General features: G+C 44.3%; 2 protein-coding genes across 4 annotated transcripts in view; one reads left to right on the top strand and one right to left on the bottom strand.

Moving 5' to 3' along the window:
- Positions 1-19,651, bottom strand: part of LOC135911329 (uncharacterized) — a 147,093-nt gene that overhangs the window by 30,428 nt on the left and 97,014 nt on the right. The window lies entirely within an intron of this gene.
- The window catches only part of LOC135911327 (uncharacterized), a 156,309-nt gene continuing 149,797 nt past the window's right edge, over positions 13,140-19,651 (top strand). The window contains exon 1 of one of the 2 annotated variants that reach the window (XM_065443555.2): positions 13,140-13,319. The gene's annotated coding sequence lies outside the window, so the exon portion shown is untranslated. The remainder of the gene's footprint in view (positions 13,320-19,651) is intronic. The other variant, XM_065443557.2, reaches the window with a different exon arrangement.

Raw genomic sequence — 19,651 nt, 5'->3', positions numbered from 1 at the left:
GCTACACCACAAAATAAATGTACTTCAGCACTATTTCTTTTGGGCCTTAGATCAAAGCATAAGCGAAAGAAATGATTTTTTAGAGTAAATGTGTTACAGCTGCTAAACAAGCTGTTCCTTGCAGCATGGGCGTGTGCCAGCTGTATAAATTTACAAAAAATTAAATTATGGAGTTTTACATACTCAAATAAAAATATAATTATGGGGCATGCCGTAGTGGGGGACTTCGGATTAATTTTGAACACCAGGGGCTCTTTAATGTGCCTCCATAACTTTGCGAAGTTCCAAATAATGCAATGTACACAATGGTAGGTGCTATTAAATTACTTGTGCGCATGCTTGTACTGTTGCACATGAGATTACTTGTACAATCAATATGTGCGCATGGCTCCAACTGTGCAGATTCCACTTCATCTGCAGAAAGCTAAGGAAAAAAAATCGGCGGAGGCAAACATCAAGATCACACAGTGTGAAAACGCGCTGTCAAAAAGAGAATAACGGCTCTAACACTCTTTTACGTCTAGTCATTGAAGAGTACTAAACAAAAGAGCTCACGCAATAGCAGCATCGGCGACAAAAAGGTTGTTTTACATGTGAGCGCTGTACACGCCTGAAAAGATATCGCGCTTAAAACAAAGCGCAGCACTTCCTCGTAAACAGACCGGTAAAATAATTTTGACACGTATACCCTTCGTCCCTTCCTAGGCACGAAGTCGCCTCTCACTATGCGTCATCGCCCGTCTTTGACCTGAGCAAGATATGACTGTCACTTGCGACTGTTTCTTCGAGAAGCAGCGCATTGCTTGACTAGCTGCAGGTTACGTAGTACATACATACCTTCCGCTCATAGCCGATGCTTCTCATCAGTGTCGGGCTCATGTCGGTACGTTCGCCAGAAACGAAGCGTACCGAGCATACCCGCGAACTGTCGGACGGTAGGAAGTTCCTCCTGTTGACGCTTGAAATCCACAAACGCCGATGCTGTGGGTCAGCAGGAAAACGATGAAACTTGAAGAGATCGCAACCACAAACACGCCGTGGCTGTTGACGCACGTCGCACGTTTGTTCAGCCAACAGCTTCCTCTTTCTATAGTTATTCGTACAGCCGACGATAACGCAGTGGTTCCCCGATGACCTGGTGTTAGCTGACATCACATCAATATTCCGCAGTAGGCTCTAAAACAAACTGTTCACATTCAGGCAGCAGCACATGCATACCGTGCATGCACCACACCGTTTCGCCCAAGCCAGAAAGGAGGAAAGGCGCGTGTTGCCAGACTTTTCTCCTCGCCCGATGAAATGGTCTACACGTGGCATTGCACATGACCTTGCACGACTAAAATGTACACGTAAGCGCACAGATATCCTTCGCATAGCACAGAGATAAGCGCACGCAAATGCATAAACACATGCATAAGCGCAGGCTTCAACGTTTTTTATAACTTCAAGGCAGCTTAATTCCCTGACATGACATCAAATCGGCGTTTTTCTTCTTCTTTTTTAAAGTGCTTCTTTATTCTTTTCTTTCGTAGCTGCCAATGGCTCTAGAGGATACCATAGAAAATATGAGCTCTTAGTGATTGACCCGCCCCCCCGCTCCACCAAAAAAAAAATAAAAAGAACTATTCATTCTTCACTGGGATGAGTGACACCTTCGAGCGACGGTTGCAGGCGTGAACAGTCTACGGAACATCTCCTCTGCAGCTGTCCCCGCTATGATTACCAGCGCCTTCGACTCCGCACCATGTTAGATCGCCTGGACTGAAGATCATTCATGGCGACAAAAGTACCTAGTCGGTGGCCACGTTCCTCACAGGCCCAGAAAGTGACGCGTGCCTTATTATTGCAGTTCCTGAAGTCAACAGAGTTCGCTGAGCAACTCTACTTTCGACGTGCACCTCCGGACGAAGCAGCGCATTGCACTCAGTGTTTTTTTCTCCTTTCTTTTAGTCTTCAATCCCATTTCCCTTCGTAGGGTAGAAAACCGGACATGCGTCTATCTAACCTCCCTGCATTTCCACATCTTCTCCTTTTTGCAACTATGCACTGTACTGTTAGAGTGTGCTGAACTGGACTGGTTGGTGGGCATTCTTCGAAGGTAATTGAACAGTGCTTCAGAAAGGACCAAGTAAAGACGACGTGTCTCCAGCGCAATCTCGGTCGTTTGTACTTTGGGCTTTTACATGGCGGTACCTAGGTTCTAGTTGCATATGCATATTTGTTTTGTTTGCTTTAGGCAGCGATCTTCACGGGCTGTAGGCTTGTATCCCATTTACAGGATCATGCCGCTCGTAAAAACTAGCAATCTTGAACTCTACGATGTCCTTGTCGCACCGGCCCCTCAAGGAAGAGCGACACGACTTGCAGTGCCAACAACACGAACATTGATTCCACGCGCTGGAAATTATTCTCCACAGTCTTACATGGTCGTTGAATCCGAAAAACACGTAGGCACCCGGAAGGCCTCCAAGCAATTCACTTAATATATATGCCGACTTGTAGGCTAGCATTGCCAACGGATTCCTTTTTATGCCTGGGGCAAAGAAGGGCAGAGAAAGTACGACACGGAACATACCAGTAGCACACATGACAAACGCCAGTTTGACATACAAAAAAAGCCGGGACGGGCTTCCGGTTGTCTGTTGTACCTCGACTTCGTTCGGCGCCTCCCTGCATTTTCTGACATGTACGACTACGTGCGCGTAAAAACACAGCTCTGCCACGAAAGCTACTATCGGTGTTACAACTGAAGTCACGTGAAGCGGTTGGCTCTCCATAAATTTAAAGAAGGTGATGTTACCAGATCCGCACTGTGAGAGGTACGACAAGGCAAATAGGATGAAAGGTGTGCACCAAGCGAAAGCGCCATAAATGACCAACGTTTTACTGCGTCTCGACGCCCGCTTCGATGCGGTTAATGCCCTCCATAAGTCGAATGATACAACCAAAGTCCAAAGGAAAGAGGACTGCGTAAAGTATAGCACAAGCAAAAATGACATCTCGTGGGCTATAAAGCTTACGTTGTTAAATAAATACAACATGGCATATCCTATGATGTGGCCTGCCAGTAATGTTAACGCGTAACACAGGGTGCACCGGGATATGAAACACCGCGGCGATCTGTCGAGAGCGTACACAAGTACTTTAAGAAGAAGAAATACAACTGATGTAGCCCCTGCGACGCCGTCAGTATACGCAGAAAATTTTCTAAGCACCCGGTATGCAGTTGCATATGAGTTATTTTTGAAAATCGAAAGCGCAACCGCTCGATCACCCTCCCCAACGACCGCGGTTTCCGTCGAAGAACGACATTCGACGTTCGAAATGATCGCGTAAAGGCATATGTCACAGAACTTGTCGGTTGTGGCCACCCGTGTTTCGTCTGAAGTCGAATTATGCGGCTGTACGAATACCCGGCACACGAACTTCGTGGTTCCTGAATTCCACTTCGCTCTTACGTCAGTAAAGTTCGCCGAACCGCAGTGGGGTGGTGTGAAGTTAGAGTAGGCCGCGTAAAGCGAGTTGAACTGAAGTAATTTCCTCTCCGAATACACGTGTTTCCAATCGATCAAAGTTTTCGTGTCACGGTTACAAACGGCACACTGCCTGTTTTTGTACGTCACGTCCGAACCCTTACTCGTGACGAGCTCGACATTTTCGGTGCTGGTCGAATTGCTTGCCGCGTCGTCGGCTTCACAGTAGCGACGGGCATCGTCTTGCGGCCAGTCATCGCTGCAGCTCGAAACTGCAGCATACGTGCGCGAAATGCCTGTGCGGCGAAGATCGGCCGCCACGCATGACACACGTGGCACGTGCAATGCTGAGGCTCGGTTGTGCTCAATCAGTGCCTTGCTGGAGTCGGTACCGAAACACGAGCTGTTGATGCCGCTGCAGCTGAGTCTGCATAGACACGTCCCCGAATAGATCCCTCGGCAAACCTCACTGAAACATGTCACCGGTTCTTTAGTGCACTCAAGTAGCTCTCGAGATCCTTCCTCACTGATGTTTGTCTCGTCTTGTGGCCGCACAGAGTTTCTCATAGAAACGAGGCAGGTTCTTTCAGCACAGGCTATCAAAACGCAGAAAAGCATTCCAAGAGCCCAAGTCCAGGCTTTTGCCAACATCCTCCTTTCCATGCTGATTATTCGTTTCTGGAAGGAGAAGATACTTGCTTAATTAACAAAGAACTAATTTACTTCGATAAGACGTGTTTTGTGAAGGTTGACGACAGCAAGGTAAGCAAACAGGAAAGGCAAATTCGATAAAAACCGAACTCTTATCCTTAATATAACAGAAACAAACTCTTGATGCTTTCAAACAAGAGTTAACGCAGCACGATTGATCTCCTGTCTTAAATAAGAGTGGTGTGAATGAGGCATGTAATGAATTGATGAAACTGCTAATATTTATGCCAATTACATTCCTCTATAAATATGAGCTATCACAAGAAGCAAGAAAGACATAGATTACAAAAGAGTGCTTGACAATTATCAAACGTGAAAATTACAAGTATGACACATTTCTACCCACACGCTATAAATTGGAATTGAAAGAATATTGAGTTTATAGAAAGCGAATAAATGCTGAACTTAAGCGTGCGAAACGGGCGTCTGAGAAACTTTCCATAAGAAGCTTTTCTCAACTGCTACTCGACATCGCCCTGATATGGCATGAAAAATAACAACGCTTTAAACCATCAAAACAAAATGAGCCTCCCAAATAGCAAATTGCCTAATCGTAATAAATTAAGCAGCAATAAATTTCAAATCAAATTATGGTACACTTCGTTAGTGCAGGCATCCCTTTTTGTTCTCTCCAAGTGACAGCCAGTACAACTGTATGTAAAAATATAATCAAAGACAGTATTTTCTTTCAGCCTAGGAAAAAACATGCATACTGAGTTATGCATACTAAGGGAAGCATACTAAGCAGTTTTAATGCGCTAAGAAACAGCAAGCAATGAAGTACGCCAGATTTTCAGCAGTCGTTAAGGTGGCAGTCATACTTCGCCCAATAATTACAGGCCAATTTCAGTATTACCAGTGTTTTCACAAGGACTTGAAAAGATTATATACTGTCATCTGTTCAAATTTTCTTTAAACTGCGTTGATGTCAGAACAACTGGCCAGTATGGATTTTGAAACGATCTATTGAAAGCCTTGCTTTCAATAGAAGAATACATGGCACAGAACATAGAGAATATACTTATGCTTGCACTGTTCTTGATTTCAGCAAGGCATTTGACTGTCATAATCACATTATATTACCGTATAAATTGGAGTCTTATGGAAAACGTGACGGTTGGTTATCTTTTCTTAAATGTTATCTCAATGACAGATCCCAGCTTGAGCATTTAAGTGGTCGCATGTCATCCTTCTTAACAAACAGATTTGGTGTACCGCAAGGTAGTGGGCTAGGTGCATTTTTGTTTACTATATATATACCTTAATAATGTAGTTTAATATTCCCATTAATGAGCAATTTATAATATATGCTGATGACAGCACTGTCTTATTTTCTGGCAACGATGCAAACCGCATATCATTAGAATATTATGAGCTTCTTGCCAGACTGTCTGCATGGTCTAAGGCAAATCAAATTACAATAATACGCTCAAGACAAAGATTATATTTTGTTCCAGGAACAAATTACTTTGATTAAACATCACTTTCACGTTTGAAGGCCAAGAGGTTGTTGTTATATCATAAAATTATTGGCTTGTGTTTCATTTCCCCCCTGACTTTGGACGCACCTGTCAGTTACCTCTGCAAGAAGCTTTACTCTCTGACTGAGCTGGTATCACGACGCTACACTATGCTTTCGCTAGCGGCTAAACTACAAATTTATAATGTATTATTTAACTGACACTTGTATTGCTGTGCCTTAGTATGGTGCACTGCTATCATAACATAAACAAACTTATTATTTTGCACCAGAAGGTAATTCGCAACGTAGGAAAGAACATGTACTGAAGCACAAGAGATGTGTTTAAAAAAGCATAATATTATTTGAATTGAAAGGTTATATACGTTTTGTTTATGTTATGCTATTAAAATTTTCTTTTTATACGTAAGAAATCTTACAAAGCATACAGTTTTTTTATAGCGATGCCAACTAATTGCGAAGGCAATAAATATTGATACATGGCTAATTCCGTACTTCCGACCAACCCGCCGTGGTTGCTCAGGCTGCTGAGCACGAGGTCGCGGGATCGAATCCCGGCCATGGCGGCCGCATTTCGATGGGGGCGAAATGCAAAAGCACCCGTGTACTTAAATTTAGGTGCACGTTAAAGAACCCCAGGTAGTCGAAATTTCCGCAGTCCTCCACTACGGCGTGCCTCATAAAGTGGTTTTGGCACGTAAAACCCCATAATTTAATTTTTTTTAACTTCCGACCATGTTCCGACTGTCAGTCGCTAACACACGACCTCCTCTTTGCTCCATTTAAACACAGTGAGGACAACCACTGCAATTGAATGCAGTTACGGTCATACTTCGTTAATCTCTGACGCGTCCCGCTCATCTTCTTGTAAATGCATTGTATAACAGTAGAAATGAATGTTCAATTGTCAATTTCACTTTACTTATCATTGATGTTCCTTTCCTGTTTTTGCTAAGCTGTATATAATATCAAACTTAGTTCTACTGTTTTCTGTTTAGGTCTGCATTTCAACTATTAATAACATCATTTTATGTTGTCACGTTCTCTCTGGCAGAGAAACACGATAGAATGTCTCATTCGTTCTTTTTGAATCTGCATTCACATTTTCAGGAATTTCGGGCGCTCACTTGCTTTTAGCTATGGCTATATTCTGCTGTTAGAATTGAACGCACAATTATTTTGTATTGTTCTTGACTTGTAAGGTCTTTTGGGACACGTCCAGCTACTTACCTAGCATTTAGCTCAAAATGACCATCGTACATGTATACTGGAAAACAAAATTGATTTCATTGATTGAAGTTGACCTTTTATGCGTGAACATGAGTGCGCTCTCTAATTAATGGTTGCAAAGATAATTTCATTATGACAGCAAAATACATAAATAAATAAATAAATAAACAAACAAATAAATAAATAAATAAATAAATAAATAAATAAATAAATAAATAAATAAATAAATAAATAAATAAATAAATAAAACGGCTTGACTCTTAAATCTCACCGAGATTTGCACAAAGCTACAAAGAAGGTGCATGGCAATTTATCCTCATTCCTGACAGTCCTTCCGCCAACTATTGCGGGTTTCCGCAGAATTATTTGCTTGACCCATTTAAACACACACTCTCTCTCTCCCTTTTCCATCGATGTACGTGTGCTCGTTCTAAAGCATGGAGGCTTTGTTTCAACGTTTTCTCATTGTTGTAGCCTACGTGAATAATTTCTTTTTCAGTACAGTGAGTAAATTCCTATTCTTGCACGTTCGTCGAGTACTGATAGTATATACATACAATTCGTATTGCTGTGCGCTCAACGTTTTGCCCAAAAAAGACGGAAGCTTCATGACAAACTCAGAGCACTGTGTGCATGCGTTTTTCTTTTTTTGCATCTCTCACTTTTTCATATGTGCGTCTTTTTTAAAGATATTTCTGTCTCCCCTTACCCCTTCCTGAGTGCTGGGTAGCAAACTGGATATCTATCTTCCGGTTAATCTCCCTGCCTTTCCCATCTCTCTTATCTCAATCTAAGAGCACTGCAAAGCCAGCTGTTCTTACTCGACACTAAACCGTGGTGAATAGGGGGTTGATTGTATTGAAATCCACTCTCATCGGCTGGGATATATACGATCAATGAAGTGAATTGCTTAAATGTTCGTCATCTATATAACTACCGATGACTGACTGTAGAAAGTCAGCGCTGGGAATGCCAGAAGCCTATTAAATAGTTTTAGTTGTTTTCATATGTTATCAAATTACCGCAAGGCAAGCTTAGGCGACGGGGTAAAACAGGAGAGTCCAACTCTCCGTTGGTCTATTTCTATGTAGTTCCACTATGCCGGCTATATTTGCTGGCATTTTCCTGCTGACTTAAGCAATAAGTAATTGCATTTAGCGACAAATCTCGGTCATTTAATTGTGTCAGTATGTTCTGCACTTTCTGTAAAAGAAGCGACGCAGAGCCGTAGCCAACTTCATAGCAGTAATAAGGGAGATGGCAAGAGATAGTTAATTAAACATATCGTTCTCTCTTTGACCATGATTGCCCGACCAGATAATTTATATTCCATCACAAAATACCCCCAAGACACTTTTTTTTTATTGCTCCACTACCTTGCGACCTCTACAAGGGAAGTACGTTAAAAAAAAACATTTTTTATAACATACCAAACCATTCGGCGATGCTAGCATATATGGCGAACAAGTTCAACAGTAACTTTAAGTAGCATTTGGAAGCACAAACACAAACAAATGTAACAAACATTATAAAGATCGTTACGTGGCCATTTTTACAATTGAATTTCTTCGCCACGCACCGCTTGGGAAGGCAACAGCGCGCTACGTAGGCGGGAACTAAGCAACAATTGTGTTCACGACAGTGGGCGCGTGAAGGTATGACACCAAAAGTAGTATGATAACTAGGCGGATCTAATTATTTAAAAAATGAATATGCTAGTAATTTTCAGTGTAAGCAGCCGGACTCACTCGTACGGTGACCCATGCGCTAACGCACACATGGCAGGCGTCGTCTTCTGCCGCAGCCGGGCGCACAGTTCCACAGAGGCATTAAAAGAAGTCCGGTAAGTAAAAGCCTGGTTGAGAACTACACGCACTTCGTGCGTCTCCTCGGTCGGAAGGGCCTCCGCAAGGAAGCCGCGCTTATATGTGCAAGCACGGGTACGTGCCAACAAAACATCTTTCGTGCCAACTGTTGTAGCTCGAAAGGTTCTCTGTTCGCAGTGGTTGGGCAGTGAGTGAAGAGCGCGTAAACACCCCGCGCCACGATCGCTTTCGCTGTGCGACCCTCCCCTTCATTCAGATGGCCGAAACACGAACGCCCGCAGCTGGTTTCGTTCTCGTAACCGAAGTCCCAAGATGGCTCCTGCTGCCATGCATACCTAAGGAGGCCCGCGGGCTCAGGATTATGCTTCCTCCATCTTTTCCAATTCTTCGTTAGTGGCATGAGCCAGTAAAGTAAAACTGCAAGACTTGCAGGCCTTGCAGATCTTGAAGACTCAACAGCTCCTATTTCTGGAAGCTGCCGCGCAAGAGGGTCGAAAAATTTGAATTTGAATTTGAAGAATCTGGTTTGAAGAATGAAGTTGAACGAAGTTGAAGAATCGGGTTTAATCTCTCATAAAAACAGGCGGGCACAATACTATGGAGTAGCAGATTCCATGTTTGGTTTATACGGACGTAATTGTCTTGTTTGCTAACAGGCAAAGTGATATGCAACGCCTGGCTTTGATCTGTGGTCAGGAAGGCGACAATTTAGGGTTACAATTTATCGTTACAAAATCAGGTTTTATGGTATTAAATGGACGTAGTGAACAGATGGGTCCATGAAATACCTCGGGTAGAAGAATATCTTTGCATACAGATCAACGAAGGTGATATATATATATATATATATATATATATATATATATATATATATATATATATATATATATATATATATATACATGGAAACACAGGAAAACTCAATAATAGCAAAGCGCAAGAAAAATGCGGCCATTATGAAACACAGAGCACTATGGGGATACAATAGGTACGAGGTGCTCCGGGGTATGTGTAAAGGCGTAATTGTTCCAGGACTTACATTTGCAAATGCGATTGTTTGCTTTAAATCAGGGATACAATCAGGATTCGATGGCAGCCAAAGCCTCGTATTGGGCGCTCACGCGAAGACTACAAATGAAGCTGTACAGGGTGATATGGGCTGGACAAGTTTTGAAGTTAGGGAACCTCAAAGTAATATATTGGTGCCGCAAATTAGTGGCATGAGTTTGGCTACCCGTGTTGCAAAGGGGACGCTCATAGCATATATCCATCTATCAATTCGTGCGTGGAAGCACTTGGATTGTAAATGGATGGAAGCATCAGTCGGTCAGCAGTCGATATAAGTAAGATATGTTTAAACTATTGGTAAATAAAAAGAATAGGAGGGGGGGAGACATTCATACAACCGGATCCGTTACAGGCACAGGAAGCGGTACAAGTTATGTAGAGAAGCTTTGAAGAAGAGAAAATAGATTAAGAAGATGCATATAAATATGCTTGAATGAAAACCACGTATAGCACACCTGATTAACTAAAGCGGGCTAGGTGACTATTTGTCATCACCCAGCTTCAAAGGGGATGCCAATAAATCATCATCATCTTCTTCTTCTTCATCATCAATAGAACTTCTCTAACATTGCTCCCCCGCCCCCCCTTTTCCTATCCTGAGATGAAAAGTTTGGTGTCTGTTTATCTGCTCCTTTGGAAGCAGCAGTTCCAAAAGTTCGATGTCAGCTTTGAGGCCAACAAGCCCAAATTACTGGGCTGCCAAGCGGAGAATCATTTTTTTAGTGGTGATATTAAAGAAAATGCGTCTGTGAGTGGGGAAATTCGATATACTACGGCAGAAGAGTCACGGGTCGAGGTTCCGTATTATATATATGAATTACCATAGCCACGCCGTCCCATATGTAACATGATGTAATGGCGCAATTTTTGGGAGCTGCTGGTAGGCGCGAAGTGCACAACGTAAAGGCGCCTCTGGCAGCCGTCATATGTGATCCACAAAAAACTCAACTTTTCCACAAAAGAGTGATAAGTGGGCTGTACATAAGAGCATGAGCGCTGAAACTGAGTTGCTTCTTCAGCGTGGAGTTAATAAGAGTTCTTCCAGTGACGATTCACTTAAGGCAACGTGGCGCGACAAACGGTCGATTGACAACCCCAAGAAAAACGTGAGCACTATGCGGGAGGCGGTAAATAATTAGACGATGTTGTAAGCCTGCAGAAACTAGCCAGTGACAAAAGTGACCTTTTTAGAAGTTTATTGTTCGGCCATTTCTTTGATGAACAATTACTGACCCGATAAGAACAGTGCGCCACTTAAGTTGCATCAGTGCGGAACGAAGAACACTTATATTTCGTACCATTTCTATAGCTGACTCAATCACGCATGCGCAATGCATACAGGTGAGAAAAGAGTGTCGACGACATTTGTTTCTCCAATCGCGGCGATGTCCAGCGCTTTCTTCTTCCGACCACGTCCAGACCATACTGAAGGAGTGGATACCGTTTGCAGAGGCAAACGTTGTTGGCCCTCGTACGTATCCCTCGCTGGCTCGGAAATCAACGCGGTCATTAATGCATTTACTGAAATCGAACAGACTCAGCGGTCATTTTTACGATAAGTTGCAGGAAATTGATACGATGATACCATTTTATCATTTTATACGTTATACCATCCATACCATGAGCCGGGCTACTATTTCCGCGCTTCTCTCTATATGCGCTGCGCCATCTGGAGGCGCGGCCGAGAAGTCAGTGAGTCGCCTCCGAGACGAGAAGCGCGACGTGCCGAAAACTGTCCCTCCCCCCCTCATTGCCGCACGCCCAGTGGCACAAACTCCCGATACAGCTTTCTGTTGTTCAATACGTGCTACATAAAAGTGTTTTTCTGAGTGTTAAAGAAGCCCGCGACTACACTCAAAGTGCCTGGAGCGGTCAGTCACGTGGCAATTTTGAGTGTATTAGCGCAATATTGCCATACACCTCCTGTTCACCTCTCATGCTCAGAAAAAAAAAACCACTTTTATGCAGCACGTATTGAGAATAAGAAAGCTGCATCGAGGGTTTTTCTTGTTTCTCTACAATATTCTCATTTACCCTTTTCTTCTAACTATAATACCTGAGCAGTTGAATAGTTAACTAAGACTTTTGATGTACTTAGGCGGCATGCAAAAAATTATCTGACTATCTCGAAGTGACGGTAAACAACATTACCTTGGTTCTGCCCAGCTACGTGGCATTTGCATATTTTCAAATCTTGGTGCATGTAGTTGGATCACTATACATACATGCGGCGTCCGCCTCACAGTATTTGGCTGGGTACAAAAAATATATTCCAGACGCTATCACACACACACACACACACACACACACACACACACACACACACACACACACACACACACACACACACACACACACACACACACACACACACACACACACACACACACACACACACACACGCACGCACGCACGCACGCACGCACGCACGCACGCACGCACGCACGCACACACACACACACACACACACACACACACACACATGTGATATCGTAAACCGCAATCGTTTAAAATATGTATCTTTCATTCCTGTTTATTGATTTAACTATATCCTTCCTATAATCCATGTAATAGATACCATGCTTGGTGTCACGACGTTTCTTAGAACATCGCTTTGCGTCGTATTTTCAAGTGTCTGCCTATTCTATAGCCTATTCCTACCTAGAATAAGCAGTAGTTGTTTGACAGAAGAAGCCCATTTTTTGTACCCAGCCAAATACTGTGAGGCGGACGCTGCATGTATGTACGTATGTATATTATACAAATTCTCGAGTACGCCATTAGCAAGACCAGCAGGTTGTTCGTGGGAAAGGCAATATAATTGACTATTATTGCTGTTGTTGTTGTTTTCGTCGTCGTCGTCGTTGTTGTTGTTGCTGCTGTTGTTATGAGAAAAAGCTTATACTTTAGATTTCTCTGTGGTCTCCGTAGTATACTTAGGTATACTATCTCTCTTAATGAGTGAAACTGTGGGTGTTTGGGAGGGGATGGGGGGGGGAGAGAAGGAGCTATCACGCGTGCGATCGGTGTTTCCCGGTTATCGATTAACGTTACCTGATGCAACCTTTTTCACCTTTTGACCGGAAACCATGCTGAATGTGCACTTCAGAGAGCGCCATCCGTGACAAAATGGGTAGGGAGAACGCAACCGCGGTGTGTAACTCTCTCACAAGATGGCGCGACCCGCACGCGTGCCTGATGTCCCACGGCGCTTCTCGCAGCGAGGCCCGGCAGTGGCCTACAAAGCGTCACTCAAACTGATCGCCAGATGGCACCATCTGCGCCATGTCCTGTTTCGCGTGCACCGTTTCCTCTCAAGGCTTGGTGGAGAGAGAGAGTGCACCTGGCCGGGCGTTCATGTCTGCGCTCGCACGAGTACCGCTAAGTTTGTGCCGCGCCTCTGGACAGAGCGGGCTATTTTCTTGTGCACGTCGGCCGACGCCTTGTGTTGCCGCCGTCCCGGATTGGACTACCTCTCCGCTGCAGGCCTTTCGGTTTCGTCTGTACGGACGCCTTGATCTGCCTCTCGTTGTGAGTCTCTTCATTCGGCTGTCACTGATACTCGGCGCTGGCAGCACGTGGGCGCGGTAATCTCGCCGGCTAGAAAGCGCTTTACGCCAGTGAGTTAGGCTGGTTTTAGAGGATGAGAACGTTCTGTCATTTAACTTTCTTAGCCTCGTAATTTCTGGCTACCTGTGCATGTCCACCGTGTGTTGACGGTGGTGTTGTTGAAATGGTTTTATGAAAGAATAGGCAATCGTGACCTTCGCCTCAAGCTATCTGACTTCTTGTATGAACTGCATTTCGCGGTATAAGAAGCTATATAATTAAAAACGCTGTCACATCACAATTTTAACTATTAGTTTTTAATCTTTCTGGCAGTGTTCCGAACGAAGTTCTTTCGTGTACATTAAATGACACTTGAGAAATTCGTTGCCATAGCTTTATGGTAGACTTAAGTTATTACACGAAGCGAGGCAATAAATCAAAATGAGAAAAAGTTACAACACGTGTGTATGCATTCTGTCGCATAGTCAATGTCGGCTAGAGTTGCATATTAGTGTATACGATCGTACGCGCGGACATCACCATCGCTGTAAGATTGTAATTCAGAAATCACGTAATTTTTGTGCACGTAATCATTTGAAACCTTGGAACATGCCTGCATGAGGTTGCTACGATTGTAACTTCTAGTCTTGAAATGAGTGTTACGAATTCAGTTTGAATATCGAGTGTCGAAAAGTGTAGGAAATGAACATGAAAAAAGTGGTCAAGGTGGCGTTACTTCATGTTGGATACTGCCCTCGTCAAAAAAGAACGGGGAAGAGTGTGGGAAGCGCACAAGACAATCCCTCCTCTGCGTGCTTCTGTAGCTATTATTGTTTTGATCAGTAATTTTGAGCGGGAATTAGGAACTGAAAGATGCCCGTTACCGAGTGAAGCCAGAGGAAACGACCACTTGAGCATCGGAATTTTCGTCGGCACCCTCACGCAGCCTTCTTTTTTATCTCTACAAGGACCCGCTCCTTCCTCAACATCCGTGAGCTATACCTCTACCACGCCGAACCTTTGGCTGCCGCGCTCCGCACTAATCAGTATAGGTGGCAACACAGGTCAAGTGTATTGACGCCTGATAAGACACAATGGGGACTCGCTGTCGCGTCGGCCAGCGCTGTCTGGCCATTCATTCGTTGGGAAACATGCAAATTCGCTTCGTCGAACTGTGTAAGCGCAGATGACGTCCGTGAACACATGCACTCGCACTGTCACGAGGTTAGATTGGTGCGCGTTTGTCTCCTGCCACAGCTGACGATCAGCGCCTCCGCTTCTTACAGCCCTTAATTGCTTAAATGCGGTGCTGAGTTGAGCGCTTGGAAAATCTCGGCTGACTATGGCAGGGAAAATATTTACACATTTAATTTACTGAAGTGGGTTACTAAGTCGTAAACTCATCAGGGAGGACAGACAGCCGATTCTATAGAGCTTTAACATAATTATCTCTTTAACAGTGTGGGTACAAGACATACATCTGAACTCTGGTGCCAACGTTTTGACAAGGGGCCTTGGTTGTCTTCGGCCTAACAAAGACAAGTCACGTTCTCGAAACATTTCCTCAAGTTTCCATTTTCCGACGAACCTCCGTCTTGTTTGACTTAACATACAGTATATGTATGGGCAGTGACATTGTGCCTTAATTGTACATTCATGGCTTTTGATTTTGCTGTTTGACTTTTTTTGTTCTTCCAATTTGAAGTTCCAAGTGTATAGCTTTGTAGCTGTAGGAGGGAGCCCCATCTCTTTTCATGTGGCATTATTGTTTGTTTTGGGGCTGAGGTGTCGTCTCACTGCGTGTAATTTGCCAAAAGCCCTGTTACCGTTATTGCAGTGAGGATATGATTCTAGTGGGAAGTGGGATAAAAGAAGACGTTGGAACCTTGAAACGGCTCTGCCTACTCGTGATGGTGTCTGTACTAACAAAACTGCTACAAACCGTTGAGATCCACATAATGCACTTACTGGTCACGAAGGACTGAATAAGAAACAATTATTCTCCCCACAGGCGGCACACACCGGTAAAAGCAAAAGCACATGTTCAGAACTGTGGTCTGAGATCTGGGCCTTACACCTATATTAGTACATGGAGGACTCCTTAAATAAAAGTTAAAAGACTGTGAAGCGTATTCCGCGATGAGGCAGCGACGTGGACACCAGTTGGTTATTGATTGAAATCTACTTCGTTGCAGCGAATCCTTTTATTTCTTCGCTTTCTCAACATTCTTAATTTTGTTATTATTGTTGTTGAACAGAGAGAAAAAGCAGCCAATGTATCGTCTACCTCAGATATCTCCACAGAACAAACCATTTGTAAAAGAGCAGAAACGCGCATAAGCTGTAAACACCTAAAAGTGCACTTGTGTTCAGGTGCAATATGTACAACTTCGTAATATAGCGCTAATTATTCGTTACCGCAGATGCTCTACGTGTCTCGTCCAACAGGGTACCCAGCCACTTTATACTCTGGCTAACATTCACGTCGTTCCTTCTCTTCTTTCTTTCTTTCCCTCATCTCGTGTGATCACAACCTTTATCTACCACCTAACAAAGAAACGTTTTGCAAACTCAATCGACGAACATTATTGATATTTTGAATACGATGAAAATAAATAAATGTGTTCAAGTCTTTTGGATTCGATGGAGGGGTGCTTGACTATGCCTCTCGAAGAAACACTTAAGCGTAAGTGCAGCATTTCACTTTGCCATCTAAACCAGTGATAGCGTCATTTGTATTTCATTGGGTCTCTTTGCTTTTGTAGGTCTAAAAATTATGGGGTTTTAAGTGCGAAAACGACGCTCTCATTATGAGGCACGCCGTAGTGGAAGACTCTGGAATAATGTGGACAATTTGGGGCTCTTTAACGTGCACCTAAATCTAAGCACATGGTTGTTTTCGCATTTCGTCCCCATCGAAATGCCGCCGCCGTGGCCGCGATTCGATCCCACGACCTCGTGCTTAGCAGCCCAACGCCATAGCCACATGCGTTTGTAGTTCTGCAGGGAATATCGCATGAGCGAAAGTGAGAATGAAAGCCTATTATCTATGCGCTGTACACCAGCATTACATGTATTAAAAATTGCAGGTGATTTTTGCGTCGTCCCACGCAGTAGTAAAAGGTTATTTTCTACTTTTTCTTTTTCATGTAACGTGATTCGTTAATATAAATTTATAGAACGTGAAATGAAGAAATATTGTGTGAATCGGTGAAAATATTTATGTTTTTCTTTACTGAAGGCAGTATGCGCAATTAGCCATTGCAACCTCAAAGTCGAGAAATTTAATTGCCTTCGTGTAACCGGATATTCCGCCAACAAAACTCGAGTTCCCGGCAACGATTATCCATCTTCAGAGAGTTCCATCATAACAAACACAAATCAGACGCACAAAGCACGCCGATTCTGACATAGCCCCACCATTTCAGGGCTTTTCATGACCTGGATCGTGAGCTCCTCTTCAGTTGCACGACTTCACCATATATCATTCGCTGCAATCAACATTGACCCGCTCTACAGATCGACGTGTTACGAATGGATGTTCATTCAATACTAGTATAGCCGCAGCTTATCTAGTTCCATCTCCACACTGTTCAGAAGCGTCACTGTAGCACCATATAATCGGACGCCAATTTATTCTCTTGACCCTTCCTTACAAGGCAGTGACATCCACTTGGTGCTTCCGCGTGCCAAATATGATTTATGTTTCTCAAGCGGCAAATGTCTTCCATCAAAGATACTGAGAACGAGTTATTGGAAGATGAATGCAGCACTACATACATTCACTGGATGTCAGGCGATGGCGCGTGGGTTTCCATTGATAGGCCAAGGTACAAGCCTCCTTGACGTTCACTCAAAGCGCGCACATGTCTTCATCGCGACTCGCAGTGCACGATTATTATTGGAGGTCAATGAACTCCCGACACGTACCCTAGTCACACGCTGGTTAACCGTTCCACATGGACCAACGAGCGAAGCCATTGTGCCGGTGGCTGAGGCGCACAAAGGAAGCGCGAGCTTCTTGTATCGGTCCGGCAGAAATTAAGATTGCGATCTCAGGCCGACGATGACCCCTTGATTGCGACCCTTTCGATCACCGTTCATACAGCTGTATGAGCTCGCGCTCGGTCCAACAGTGTTGCGGGCGCTTTACGGCTAAAACATGCGGGTCGCCGAGCCTTTGGCAGCGAGGGGTTCGCTATATCGGGAGCCTTATTATATGAGCGCAGTTATTCTGCTTCAACACTGACGTCGATAATGAGAGCAGGGTTCATTCGCACGTCAACAGAAAGCGTCGACGTAAATAGAGACTTTGACGTGCTCCTTGTTGACAGAACGCATTCAAGGGCGAAAAAAAAAAAAGCGCAAGCAGAGAACTGCGAATATCTTGGCGATCGCTCCTCTGAGATGCCGGCGGCAAATTCTGTCGCGAGTTGCGGAAACCGCATGGTTATTTATGAATGCGGTGGTCGCTGTGATCAGGTAGGTTCTGGAAAGTTAAAGCGCACGTAATCAAGTTCGTATGTACGACAGTTGCGGGTATCTGGGTCAGTGGGCCACGTGAGCATGTGTTTACCTTTTTTTGATGTCCGTTTTTTCTTTCTTTTTTGCTCGACATCGAAGGAAGCGCGGGAATATATTCGGCATTAAATAACGGGCTCGAGATTAACATTATGATTCTGGCTTTTGACATGCGTTCAAGCAGGCCACATACTGCACATGAACGATATTCTTCTCCAGCAAATAGAGCCCGCCGCATGACAAACGCGTTCAATGCCATTGCCGCCTACAGAGTCAGCCGTGAAAGACGCACCGCGCTGTTTATTCAATTGGTTCTGCCCATTTCAGACGCGGAGGATGACGCGCGACGGGCGTGATATATAGGGCCCCGTTCTTTATAGCGGCTCACTCCCGCTTGTGCAGTCCTAAATAGACCCGTTTGGTGTCGAACTTCGCACGCTTCCTTTGGAGATATATACCGGTCCGCCGGCACCATTAACCGCGTCCGAAAAAGAGGAAGAGAAAAATAGAAGAGTGGCAATGGAGGCTATATCCGCGATTGAAGCACAACGCAGTCACGGAGCGTGCTTTACCGGTCCTTCCTTGTTTGCATGTCAATTTCTTTTTGTATAAGGAACTTGGGAAAGCCGACGCACACATTCGTCCCAGATCCAGTGCGTTCGCCCTGGGGCCTGTTTTTTTTTATTTCCCGAAAGCTTGCTTAGAATTGCGTGCGTCTCTCATCGTTTTATCTTTCTCTCTCTTTGCGATTCAGAATTTTCTCGCCCACTAACGGGGCTGTATACCGTTTGCACTCGACGACTCCGCGTCGTTTATTTTTCGCTGCAGGCTAAAATCTTTCTACGCGCGCTGCCAAATCAAACCGATGGGGGGGTTCTGCCTTTTTTTTTTCTCCTGCCTGAAAGAGCTTACTTTGTGCAACGTGCCAGGCATCGCGCCTGCATGGTATACTTAGGAACGGTATTAGGCTTGAAGCCTGACAAGGTCCGACAAAAGCGAGGTAAATCTTTTCGCGCCAGGGGGTTCCGGCGTGACGTTTGAACGAACGACGTAAACTTTTTTTTCTTTACCTTATATTTCTTTAACTTCCTTTCTGCGTTTGGTGTTCCCCGATGCAGTAGTAACTAAGAATGAGGCACGAAATAGTAAATGTGCAAACGGTTTCAGCGTGCTTCTTCTCGACGTGGCTGGTTTAGCTCGTTCGTTCAGGCTCGACCTAGCGGATTTACCTGCCAAATTAAACATCGCACAAGCACACTTCAAGATCAGTGTCGGAAGTAAGAACAACGCTTTCCTTGCGATATCGCTCCTCAAGCCTGCCACAGTGGCATTCGAGATCTTCGTAATCAGCACAGCGCAGGACCGGCCATGGCTTCGCGACCAGGGCCCGTATTCATAAAAGAGTTCTGACGCTAGCAATGTACGCAAGAGCAGAAACATGTCAGCCAATCGTAACGCAGGACATATCATTAGCGAAGGCGGCCGGCCAACGACAGAGAGCGCTTACAAGCGAAAATATTTGTGGATTTGGTCAGTTTCCACGGACACAACTCAGGAGAAATCATAAATTAACATTGATTTAATTATAGCTGACATAAACTAACAGGACATAAAGTTACGCTACATATACACTTACCTCACATCATCCTAAATCCCTTCTTCCCTCCTCATTCTCATTTTGTAAAAGGTTCTGCGTGCCCTGAGTGTCGGCCTTTATTTGCACTGCATATAAACCCTGTTCCGACGCCTCCTCACCTCGAGCCATCTCGATACCTATTTCTCAGAGTACGCTG

Source organism: Dermacentor albipictus, chromosome 1 (assembly GCF_038994185.2).
Source record: "Dermacentor albipictus isolate Rhodes 1998 colony chromosome 1, USDA_Dalb.pri_finalv2, whole genome shotgun sequence".
In the NCBI taxonomy this organism is placed as follows: Eukaryota; Metazoa; Arthropoda; class Arachnida; order Ixodida; family Ixodidae; genus Dermacentor; species Dermacentor albipictus.
The sequence above is the reverse complement of the archived record's forward strand: the minus strand, read 5'-3'. Positions and strand labels throughout refer to the sequence as shown.